The following is a 12637-nucleotide window of genomic DNA, read 5'->3' on the forward strand; positions in this document are numbered from 1 at the left end:
TACGGAGTTTATCACATTCGCTAGATTAAACTTGCAATATGGCATTAACAAAAATAAATTCTTAGAATATGAGCAAATCAAAGCTATAATTAGAAATAAATTTAAGCATATTGATGGAGGTTTAATAATTCCAACTAAAATATCAGAGTTTCTAGAGTTAACCCCCCCCAAACTACTGTCTAAGTTATACAGGACACTGACTAAACTGGATGATACAATATCTCTTCCTATTACTAAATGGGAGGAGGATTTATCAGTCAGCTTTGAACAAAACATCTGGGCTCAGATATGTCTAAGAACTTTTAACATGACCAGAAACCCCAATTTACAATTAATACAATACAAAATCCTCCACAGAGTGCACTATACAGGTCAAAGATTATTCAAGATGGGTTTTGCGCAATCTAACATCTGTCCACAGTGCACAGGCAATCGACTTGATAATTATTTTCACGCGTTATGGTTATGCATGCCGGTTCAGAGATTCTGGGTACAGGTATGTAAGGATCTATCACTGTGCCTGGGTTGTAAAATCCCAATTTCCCCTTCAGTTTGCTTGCTGGGTGACTTTGAGGGAAGCTCTATGGGAAAAAAATCGGTTTGCTTGGCATTCACTGCATTATGTATCGCAAAGAAAACTATCCTCATGAATTGGAAGAGTAAGGATAAACTCAACATCAATCAGTACAGAGATCTGTTGTTGGATCATATTAATCTTGAGACAGCATCTGCATCCCCATCAGACCGATCTCTCTGGGCTCACTTGATCGGCTCCATCACTTAGTGTAGTGGGGGGCTATGGGGTGCGTCTTGTGGGGCGCGGGGGCTAGTTCGGGGGTCCTTGGGTCCTGGGGGCTCGGGGGGGTGCTCGGAGCGGGGTGCCTGGCGGGTCTGGCCCGGGGGACTGTTGCCCCCGTCGGGGCGGGGTCTGGGGCGCCGCAGGGGAGTCCTGCGGCGGCCGCGTGCAGTGCTCTTGGGGGGTTCCGTGGTGGCGGACGTGGGCTACTGGCCTGGTGGCTGTGCTGCTGCTGGGTGGGGCTGGGCGCCGGGCATCGGTTCTTTTGTGGTGCTGGCCGGGGTGCTTCTGCTCTGCGGGGCGTCGGGGCGTGCCTCGTCTTCCGGTGCCGGGTTTCGGTGGTTGGCCGTGGCGCTTGCTGTGGTTGCGTCGTCCGGGGGGGGCGTGGGTGGTCGCGCCTGTGGCCGAGGTTCGTGTGTGTCTGTTGTGGGCTGGTTGCGGGCGTCGGGGGTCCCTTTGGAGTGCCCCCAGGTCGGGGTGTGGCTTCGCTCTGTTGGGGCGGGTGCCGGTGGCGCGTGGTGCGGTGCATCGTGCGCGGTTTGGGAGTGGAGGGTTGCTCGGTGTTTCGCGGCGGGGGGGGGGGGACGGGCCGTGGCCGGCGTGGCCGTCCACCTCTCGGCGGCCTGTGGGCGGTGCGGGGCCGGAGCGGGGTGGGTCGTGCTGCTTTCGCGCCGGGCGCGGCGGGAGTGGTGGGGTCGCGTCTGCTGCTTTCTTTTTGCTGCTTGTGCCGGCTTCTGGCGGCTGGGGCGGCCTTGCTGCTCTGGCTCTCTGGCGTGCGCCGGGTGGGGCTGCTCTGTCCTTTGCTTTGCCTTGCGGCTGTGTTTGCTGTGGTCGGTGGGGGCGGGGTGGTTTCGTTGTGTTTTTGGGTGGGGGAGTCCGCCTGGGGGCTTGGTTGGTGCCGTCGGTTCGTCCGTGTCGGCCTTCCGGTGTTGTTTCTGTTGGGGCTGCTCGGGCCCCCGCATCCCGGCGGTGCGCTGCCGGGGGGATTCCTGTTCGGCGGGCTTGCCTGTCTCCTGGGAGGGCAGGCATGTTGACTTTTCTGGGGAGGAGCATCTGGGTGGAGGGGTCCTCGTGGTGTGGCGGTGGGTGTTGGGCACTGGCTTGTTTGCGGCCGTTCTTCTCCAGTGAGGGGGAGAATATTATAATTTTTTTTTTTTTTTGTTTTTTTTTTGTTTGTTTTTGTGTGGGAGGGGGTGTGTGGGCGGGGGGATCGGGGCTTGGAGTGGGGCTCGGGATTTGCGCTTTGCTGTGTTGTGTGGCTTTCTTCTTCTTCGGATTGGTGCTGTGGGACCGGTGTTGGGGGGGAGTCGTTCGGGGGCCGGGGTCGGGGTGGGGGCGCTGGCGCCGGGGGTTTTTGGGCATTGCCCGGCCCTACTGCGGGGTGGGTCTGGGGTGGGTCCTGGGGTCTGGGATCCCTGGGGCGCATTGCCCTTGGGCGGGGTCCCCGGTGGGGGTTCGGGTTCTGTGGGGAGTGCTGCTTGGGTTCTGGGCCGGTGTACGCCCGGCTGTCTGTCCCTGCTGCCACGGCCTCTGGTGTGCCGGGGTGCCTCGTGGCCTGCTGGGCTGGGGGGGGGGCATGGACATTAACACCTATGGCAAGTGCTTACCCCCTCACGGGTTTGCACTCTGTAAGTGGGGGAAGGGGAGGGAGGGGGAGTAGGTATGATCTCGGCCTTGATGTCTTCTGTCGCTTGTGTGGTGAGTAGCTTGATTGTTATTGTAGGGGAGGGATTACATCTCCGGAGGGGGGGGTGGGGGGTGGTGATAGAGGGAAGAAGATCTTTGAAGGGCTTCGGGTCTGGCTCCCTGTCTTGGTCCTGGTCCGTGCTGCCCCCTGGTGGAGCTTCGTCCGGGGTGGGGGCTCTGCGTGTTGCGCGTTGGCTGGCCGGCTGGGGTTGTCCCCCACCTTATTCATTTATTTATTTATTATTATTATTTTTTTCTTATCTTCCTTTTATATTTTTTATTTTTTTTATTAATTTTATTTATTTATTTATTTATTAATTAATTAATTTTTTTTTTAATTTTATTTATTTATCTACTTTTTTTTTTTTTTTTTTTGGATGGACAGGACGGGGGGAGGATGGTGGTGTCGGCTCCGTGCCCAGCTGGCTGGTGGGTCCTGCTGCCGGTCCCGTGCCCCCGGGCTATGGTGGTGAAACTGGTGGGGCCCCCTTCTCTGGGGGGGCTCTCGGGGAACGGGGGTGCCTATTGGAGTCAGCGGGGGAGCTGGCTCCCTGGGAGTGCAGCAAGCACCCCAGTCCTTTGCTCCCCATCCCCGAAATCCTCCCTCTGCCTGCTCCATCACTCTGCCACACATGTAGGTTTTTGGGGAGGGGGTCGTTACTGGAGGGCCACACCGTCTGATGACGTCCCCCACACCAATTTTATTTTGCATTTTAGACACTTCCATCTACATCATTTTCACAACACACATCTATGTAGGGCATTTTCGGGGGGTGGGGGTCAGGGCCACAGGGGGGGGGGCTTATTTTATGGGCCTCACCACGGTCGGCCTCCTCCATCCCCTCTCGCATCTAGACATTGAGGGTTGAGGGTTGTCGAAGGGGGGGGTGTGCTGGCACCGTCTATCTCCTGGAGGGGGGGTGGAGTGTGCCGGACACCCCCTCTTGGTACTCCCAGTTTTAATTGCATCTGAGAGCAACACGCAACAACACCACATTCGAGCGGGCGCAGTGAGGATCGGGATCTTCTCACACCCCTGTTCTCCGGCTGCCGCCTGGAGTCTGGGGCCTGGAGGAAGAGCGGGCCACCTGGTCCGTGGTTTTGGCTGGGGCTGGCTGCGGGGCCTAGGTGGCCTGCTGGTGGCGGGGCTTTCACCTCTGCTCTCCCCAAAGAAGGTTGGATGGAGGGGCATGAAGTGCCTGGTTTAAGGTTTTTTTTTTTTTTTTTTTTTTTTTTAGGGGGGGGGGGGGGCGGTTCTGGTTGGGTGGCCGGCGCGGGATGGGTGGGCCCCGGTCCCGGGGGGGGCTCTTGCTGGGGGTGGTCCGGTCCGTGTGCGGGGTGGGGGGCCGGGCTTGAAGCAGGAAAGAGATGGGTTGGTGTGGCGGTGTCGCCGCTCCCCTCCCCTCACATCCGGATTTTAGGTTCACTTATGGGGTCATCCGATAGTCCCGGGACCGACCACCGGTGTCACCGGGTTTTTGGTCCTGGTATTATTGGATGTGAGTGTTATGTGTGAATGTGTGTCCGCGTTGTTATTTTCTTTATTTATTATTATTATTATTTTATTCAATTTTTTTTTTCTTTCCTGTGGTACGAGTGGGGGCACTAGGGAGGGAAGGCATGATTGAGATGGTGTGTTTTTTTTTTTTTCCCAGGTTGGGGTCTCAACCGCACCCTCTCCCAAATACATCTCAAGTCTCCGCTAAGTGCGGAGCCCATTCCCCCCGTCCTGCACTCCCTCCGCTGGCTGGCGTCGGGGCTCACCGGTGCACTGGTGGAGCTGGGGGTGGATGCCCGGGGGACTGCTGGCTCATTCCTGGCGGCCTCTCCGCTGGCCCCGGCCGTCCGGGGCTTTGCTGGGGCTCCTGTCTGGGGATCGGGTGCCCTTGGGGCCTCGGATCCCTGGGGCCTGGGACTGGATCCGCTTCGGGGTGGGGCTGGGTGTTGTTCGGGGATTTTCGGGGTCGGTGCCGGTGCCTTCGCTACGATGCCGGTTCCTGGGCGGTGTTTCTTTCCTATGCCGGTTCTGTGGTATCGGTTCGGGGGGGGGGGGGGGGGAGCTGCACGGCATGGTGGGGTGCGGGTCTTGGGTCCTGTTTTGGGCTCCGGTCTTTCCGCTCGCACTTCTCCTCTTGCCTATTTATTTTAATTGTAATTATTAATTAATTAATTTATTTACCTATTTATTTATGTTTTTTTTTTTTGTTTTTGTTTTTTTTCTTTTTTCTTTTGGGGGTTTGGCATGTCTGTTTTCTCGGGGGGCGGGCGGGCCTGCTGGGTGGGGGTCCTGCTGGCGGCGCGCCGCTGGTGTGTGGGGGTCCGGGCGGCTCAGGCGGGGGTAGTGTTGGGGGGCCGGTCTGGGCGGGCTGGCTGCGCTGGCTGGGTATTCGGGTGGGTTTTCCCTCCTGGAGGCATGGCGGGGCTGCTCTGTTCCCGCTGATCGCGGCGGGTGGGGCTGCGGGGCGGGTGGGGGCCTGGAGTGGCTATGGCCGGCGCGTGGTGGGGGGCCGGGGCGGCGGAGCTGCTCTGGCCGCGTGTCAGGGCCTGGTGCGGGCGGCGGGGGGGGGCGGCGTACGTGGCTGGGCTGCTTTGGCTTCGTCCGGTGGGGGGGGCGGCGCGGTTCGCTCCGCTCTGGCTTTGTGCTGCCCCTCGGGCTGCTGGGGGGGTGGTTGCGCCGGCTGCGGTCTGCTCTTCTTGCGGTTTTGCGCCGGGCGGCTTTTCTGCTCTCGGGCTGATTCTGTGCGCGGTGTGTTTCGTTGCGCGCTGTTGGCATCGGTCTTGGTGGGGTGGGGCTGCGCTTTTGGCCGGGGGGGGCGTTTTGGGGGTTTCCGCGGCGCTCGCGGCCGGTTCGCGGCGGATGCGCGTGGGCCCCGGCCGGGGGCGGGGCCGCCTGAGTGTTTTCCTGGGTGGTGCGGTCGCGGTGGGTGTTGCGGCCGGTCGCCGGGGCTTGGTGCTGGGGGGCGGGGCGTGTTTCGGTGCTCTGTGGGGCTGGGGCGTTTCGGTCGGCGCCGTGGGGGGGCTGGTGTTCGGTGCCCGGCCCTACTTCGGGGTGGCCGGCTGCCGGCGGGGCCCGCGGACTCGTCCCCGCGGCTCCCCGGGGCGCCGGCATGGCGGTGGCTGGGGGGCTTCTTCGTGGCTGTCTCTCCTCCTGCCTTGGTGGGGTCTGGTTTCCGGGACTGGCCCCGCCTTGGTGCCTTCGCTTCTGGGGTCCCCTTGGGCGCCTGGGGCTTTGGGTCTCCCGGCGCTGGACTCAGTGCTCTGGGGGGTGTGCCTCTCCGGCTCTCCACAACCACTATTGAGCATTTTTTCTATGGTTAAAACTTTACATGCACAAGTTCACCCTCACAAACAACTACAGGTGCTAGGCTTCAGGTACTTTGAGATTTACTTCCAAACAGAAACCCCACATTCATATCTTCAGGTAACACAGAGTACATGTCAGACTTAATAATATTACTTTAGCGATAGTTTCAAGGTGTTTTCTTTATTGTATATCTCGTACCATGTTTTTTGGTTGTGCTGTTCTTTTTTTTTTTTTTTTTTTTTTTTTTTTTTCCATCTCATTACAGGTGTTGAAGCAGACTGAAAATGTTTTGTCATCGTCTCCTTCCTATCTCCTCTTTCTTTCATCTTTTGTCCTGTTTTTTTCTTTTTCTTTTTCCTTCTTCTTCTTCTGTTTTTCTGCTCTACTTACATTGCAGTGTCCATATAAACTGTAAAACTCCCTGCATAATTATAATAAAGCAATTTATATACATGAAACAAGTGGAGCAGTATGGCAATTGCAATACCGCTATACTTGTGAAAGTAAAATCTGTTGGGCTCCTTTTGGCATCAAGACAATTATTCTTATTGCCACCTTGCCAGACAGGACACTGTAAAAAAAAAACAAAAAAAAAAACAAGAAATTGACAGCATGTGAGTTAAATATGAGCAAAGGGTCTGAATACTTATGAACATTTGATATTTCTGTTTTTCTTTTTTAATAAATTGGCAAATATCTCTATATTTCAAGGTTTTTTCTGTCAAGATGGGGTGCTGAGTGTCCATCAATGAGAAATAAAATGAGCTTTTTAGATTTTAGCAAATGGCTGCAATGAAACATTTAATGGGGTGTAAATACTTTCAGTACTTTTAGAACGATGCACTCGAAATAAAATAATGGAGTTGCTTTTCTTATTTGATAAATCATCTTATTCTATTGGCAAATTGTCTTACCTACTTACTCAAAGTGGAAATAAATTTATTTCAAGAAAAATTTATTTACTTAGATTTTAATTTTTTGCAATTTTGTTCCAATGCAGAGGCTGTAAAAGGGGCCAGAACCTGTTCTACAGGGGAACTGGCCCCTTTTGGCCCCTGTCTGGAAAAAACATAATTACAGATGTCTTAGGAGAGCATTCACATTTATATTAAAGTGACCTGTAAGATTGACCTGTAAGTTTAGGTCTTCCCATAATAAGTCTAACCTATAGTATCTGGACAATAGGTAGATTTTAAAACATCACTAATAGATTTTGGAAAATAACCTGCAAAATTCTTACCGTTTTTTTGTATTTTAAACCATTTCTCCTGTCAGCAATATTAAAAGACTGCTTTATATATATGTAAAAAAAGTGAAGTATGGAGCAATTACGCATTGTATATTGTAATTTGACATTTGAACAGTCATAAAAACAAAATTGCTTCAGGTAAACTTTAAATAATTCTGGTGTTAACAGGGTTAAAGGTTGCTGTATCAAACCTGCAGGTTTGAATTACCAGAAATACATTTTGGAGAGTAGCCTGCAAGTTATAGAAAAGTGGCCCATCCTAAAGTTTTGGTAAGTAAGCCGTTCATTCCTAGATAATGTTTTTTTCAGAGTAACTTAAAGTTCCAGGAGAGCTGCTGATCCTGTTTTAGTAAAAGTAGCTTTTACATTCTAAGCTCTAAACAGCAAGTTTTATATATATATTGCACAACAACTTGTAATTTCCATGAAAGTTCCTGGAAATCCTAAGGGGAGCTCTTAAATTCAGTTTAGAAAAGTTATGTGCAAGTCAGTCTTTTCATAAGTTTGTATTTCAGGTGACCCTGTAGGTTTAGTTAATATATCCTGTATATTCTGTGTAAGTTATTGAAAAATACCCCGTCAATAAGCAAAATAAGCATCAAATTTCAGAATGTGCTAAACATTTAGCAATTGCTAAATATCTGGGTAGTATTTTTTATTACTCTCTGAAACCACCTAAAAGGGTAAAAGATGGGTCATCTATGAGTTTAGAAAAATTACCCAAAATAATAAATGAAAATTCTAAATGATAAAAATCTAGAAGTAGCATCTTGTACAGAAGTTACTGAACATAACTATATGGACAACAGCGTCCTCTAGTGCTCAATGAAAAAAACTGCAGGTATTTCTATTCAATTCACTACACTGGCACTTCCTCTAGTACTTCAAAAGCGTAACATATAATTCTGTACTTGAGTTATTTATGTATCTGTTGTAACAATAGCTAATCACCATCATCATAACCCATCTCTGTTTCATCAGCTATGGAAGTGAGGTTGAACCTTTTTTCAGGAACAATAAAGGCATCATCCCAGAGGAGCTTGTGAACCAAATTGGCAGCAGTTCCATCAGAAAATAAATACTGCAAATATGCACATAGCTAGAGCTGAAAGAAAATTATTAACAAAAGCTGATGGCTGCTAGAACTTTTCTAAACAAATATTCAATTACTTGGTGGATGCAAATGAACTTTGATGAACTGAATAGGATTTGACACACCAATCCCTCAGAACCTCCTAAAACCACAATCCTGTGTTAATCATTATCTACTTCATCCATGCAATAGATGCTCTCTCTCCAGCCACAAATATTTCAATACAGAGATGATACAACAAGACAACGTGTGGCTCTCATTATTCCACTAATGAGCTGTCTCCATGGCAGTCTGATCTGTCAGCCAATGGAGCGAGCAGCCCTCATTCAGGTGGGGAGGGATATGTGGGAGGGTTTCGAGGCGAAGGCGGGTGGGGAAGTGACCTCAGGGTCAGCCAGGCGGCGGCTAGGGATGAGGGGCCGGCTGGCTGCACTTAATGCAAGGAAGAGCTCGTTAAAGTGTCATTTTTGGCCAATATGCTCATTGGTGGTGAAGAGGCCAATCAGCCGTACTGCTCCCATCTGAGGAGAATGACTTTCATCCATCATTGTCGGCTCTGTGATGATATTAGCAGGTGTTTACTGATAGGCCATTCAGAGGAAGACAAATGGAGACCCTAACGTCCTTTTACTCTCATATTCACTCAGTCATTTTATATAGAGGCTTATTCCTTGTGGGGTCACACAACATGGGGCTGCAGGAGAACCATTACCTGTGGGAAATCATTATAGAAGTTTAACGTCATTTTAAACACTGACCAAAAATGATCCACCTGTGAACGGATAATAAATAAACAGACAAAGCAATTTAGGATGTAGATTCTTAACTGTTATGTCAGGTGCTCCTGGAACGTTAACAACAGATTCATTTGAAGACTTTAAATAAATATTTTTGATATGATATACACATACATATACATATATGTGTATGTATAAGTATGTATAAATATATACATCCATACACATATCATATATAACTTCGTTAGAAATTATTTTGGAAAATCATTATTTTTATTATTATTTTGGAAAATAGGACAAAAAGGGGAAAAAAATCTGGAAAAAAAAAAAAGAAAATTCAAGTATTTTAAAGAGGGGTTTTTATACAATCAGATTGTTTCAGGAGAAACTTGAACAGAGACGAAACAGACCTTCTGGTATTTAACTTAACTGTTAAACAGAGCCGTTTCTGTCAGACACTGAAGCAGTGTCCCCCTGCAGTCACAGTAGTCTGTATGTGAGGTGTGTAATGGAACCAGTTGGACGGAGCTGACCGGCTCTCCCTCTGCCAGACTTGGCTGTAATTAAACCTCTCGCCATCTTGAGCCAGCCAGACGCACTCAGGATGCTTCTGCCTGCTTCATGCGTTGGATGTAAATTCAGAACAACACCAGCTTCTGCTCTCTTGATACCCAAGACGCCTACCGTAAGCTGGAAAAGCAAAGAGTTTGGTTTCTGCACATCATATAAAACTAAAAAGTCATCTATCTTTACTCATTCTGCTCCATATTTGGGCTTAAAAGAATGTTTGTACAGATTAAACCCGGAAGCAGAATGTTTTTTTTTTTAGGAAGAAAAGCAAACATAAAAAAAATGATGGTTTTGTGCTCAACATTAAACATTCAGCTTTTCAGCTGCAGGAGATGAGGCCAGAGAAAACTCATCCTCATAAACTTTCTTCTGCAACACTCTGTTGATTCCTTCTGGGAGTTTAAGTACAGCAGTTTCACAGCTTTGACCAGCCTTTACCCACACAAAAAAAGTTTTGTTTGGTAACTATATTTGTCATTCTGTATCCAAGCCTCTTCTCTTGTTTGGTCCTTTTAATTTTCCATGTAACTTTCCTCATGTCTCCTCACGGCGAGGATGAATATTTCATGAAGAGCCCCAGGCTTTCCCTGCTGTACCCATGAAGCCAGACCAGAAGAGAAAGATGTGGATGAAGAACAGAGAGATGGACAGGAGACTTGTTTTAAGATGGATCACTCCACCTTTCCTTTCCTACCCACCTCTGCCTCTTCACCAACTTCACATGCAACTTCAAACCTTTTATCCAACAAATTATTCTGACCTTCATTTGCTGAGCACTTAAAAAGCTTTCAGGACTTAATCCAGCTTTTATTTTTTACTCAGGAAATTAAACTTATTAATTCCATCTTTCTTTAAATCCTCATATGTTTAATCTGAAATGTTCCAGTTCATTAGGCTATTAAACTTTAATCAAGGGAGTAATTACTATTAAGAAAATATCTAAAATACTTATGGGTACTAACATTTCTTATTAAATAAATGTTTTCTAAATGCATACTAAAATCATGCTAAAATCCCTAGAAATCTGAATGAAATTGTTTTCCTGTGGTATAATTATCTTTAGAGTTATTACAGTTTCTCTTAGCCTCATGAGAACATTCCATTCAGATTTGTTCTCATGGCAGAAAATGTTTATGAGGACGATATATGCATTAAAGAGGAAGCCTCCATGGCGTTCTGTTAAGAGAACCACATTAAAGATCACCATGTTGGGGAAAAGAATCAATAAAAAATGTTGTCCAGTTGATGGAGAACCATATTATTCCACTTGAGATAAAACTAAATTGCATTTTGGTGCCAAGCACTCAAGGTGGAACCTCTTTAAGATGTGATCTATAATCTATTCAATAATTTGCTTGGAAAAAATTTAGATCAAGGCCTAGTCATGGAGTAATTTCTACTCAGCTAAGGCTGGTTTTATACAAAGGCTTTTTAAGTAAATCAAGGCGTCCTCTTTGACTATATTTGATTAACCTTGTGCTGTAAGCTTGATTGTTACATGATCTGAGTTTTCGGTCTCACAACAGATCCATGAAAGACTCCTGTCCGTTTCGTAACCACCAATGGATCGGACCAATGACATGCCAGCAGTGAGACGGGACATGTGTGAGAATGACGACAGTCAGAAGGGGCATTACAAACATGGCTACGCTGGAGGACTCACCTGTCGATATCGCAATTAACTCTGTTTTAGCTATAATAGTGACAATTTCTAGTTTAAAACGATGGGAAAAGGATGGGAAATATGTCTATGCTTTTCTTCTGGCAAGATTTGGAAAAAATGTGATTTATCAGCTTACTCCGCTAGTTGTGAAAACGTCACAATTCGGTGCTACGATTGGCTGAAAGCATATTATGGAAGGTGGGTACTAAACCTCCGTCCTTTTCATGGACAGACGGAACAGCAGCCATCCCAGATTGATAACGTAGAACTGAACTGAGTTCTACACATATCAGTCTGGCTACTGTCAGAAATTGGTTACCTTCTGATCACCTCATAACCTGGTAAACTTAAAGGGGTGATAGAATGCAAAACCGAGTTTACATTGTCATAAATGAATAACGGTAGTTATACAGAGGAGTTTAAACCTCATCGACACCTCCTTTCTCTGCAAATCTCACAATTCTAAACCTTTATCATAAAACAGGCAAATCCAAACGAAGCCCTAAGTTGACGTAAACTCGAGGATGTTGCCTTATTTGGTTCTGGCCTGTACTTTTGTCACACCCCGAAATGTACATATAGACCAGCCCACTGGTCCCTGGCCCAAGAACATAAATAGAGGTTGTGAAGGCGTAAGACACTAATTTAGCTGTTTAGCCTACAGTTGGGTTTACTTCTACAAGAATTACAAAGCAGGCAGTTTCTCTATTGAAAATAAGCCAGAACCACGGGTGTAAAGGGAGTGTTCCAGGCTGCACGGAGAAAGGGGAACATTTTCAGTCTTCCCAAGACCCAACAGGCATGAATTATATTTGGCTATCAGAAAATCCCTGCAAAGTTTGATGCTCAGCTGTTCATTTGCTGTAAGCATTTTACCGAAGACAGCTTTCAAAATCTTGGACGGTTTAAAGCAGGATTTGCTAACCTTCTTTGCTGAAACGAGAGGCTTTTCCAACCGTAAGGCCATCACAACCGCAAGCTGTAATTATTATTTTGTTTATTTTTTTTTTTTTGGGGGGGGGTGGGGGGTGGGGGTGGGGGGGGGTAGTCCTCAGCCGGAGGAGGGGGGCTGGTGAGGCAGGCGGGGGGTAGCACGATGTGCAAAAACATATTGGATGCCAAAAGAGACGCACGTAATATTTGGAATCCAATACATGTGTTGGTGTTCATTGAGGCGGGATTTAAAGCTGCACAATCTGCAAAGTTAATGGATGTGTGACTTAATACTGCCAGCAGATGGCGACAGCATATAACTGCACCCGGTGCAAAAATCCTTTATTGTCTAAAAAGGACCAAGTAAACACTATAAAGAAGAATGCTTGGCATATATTGCACTGATATAGATGTAGATTTAGATGTTCTTTGTATTATTTTATAGATTGCGTCGCCTCCAAAAGCATGAGAACAATCCAATGAAATATAATTATGCTGTGAATGCTTATTATAAATCTCTCACCTACAATACGAATTCAAACACATGGGAGCAGGCAACCATTTAATGAAAATCTATCTGCTGCTTGAAGCTTGTTTTGATCACTG

The sequence above is a fragment of the Cyprinodon tularosa genome, unplaced genomic scaffold (genome assembly GCF_016077235.1).
Source record: "Cyprinodon tularosa strain WSP-4 unplaced genomic scaffold, ASM1607723v1 ctg488, whole genome shotgun sequence".
NCBI classification, from domain to species: Eukaryota; Metazoa; Chordata; class Actinopteri; order Cyprinodontiformes; family Cyprinodontidae; genus Cyprinodon; species Cyprinodon tularosa.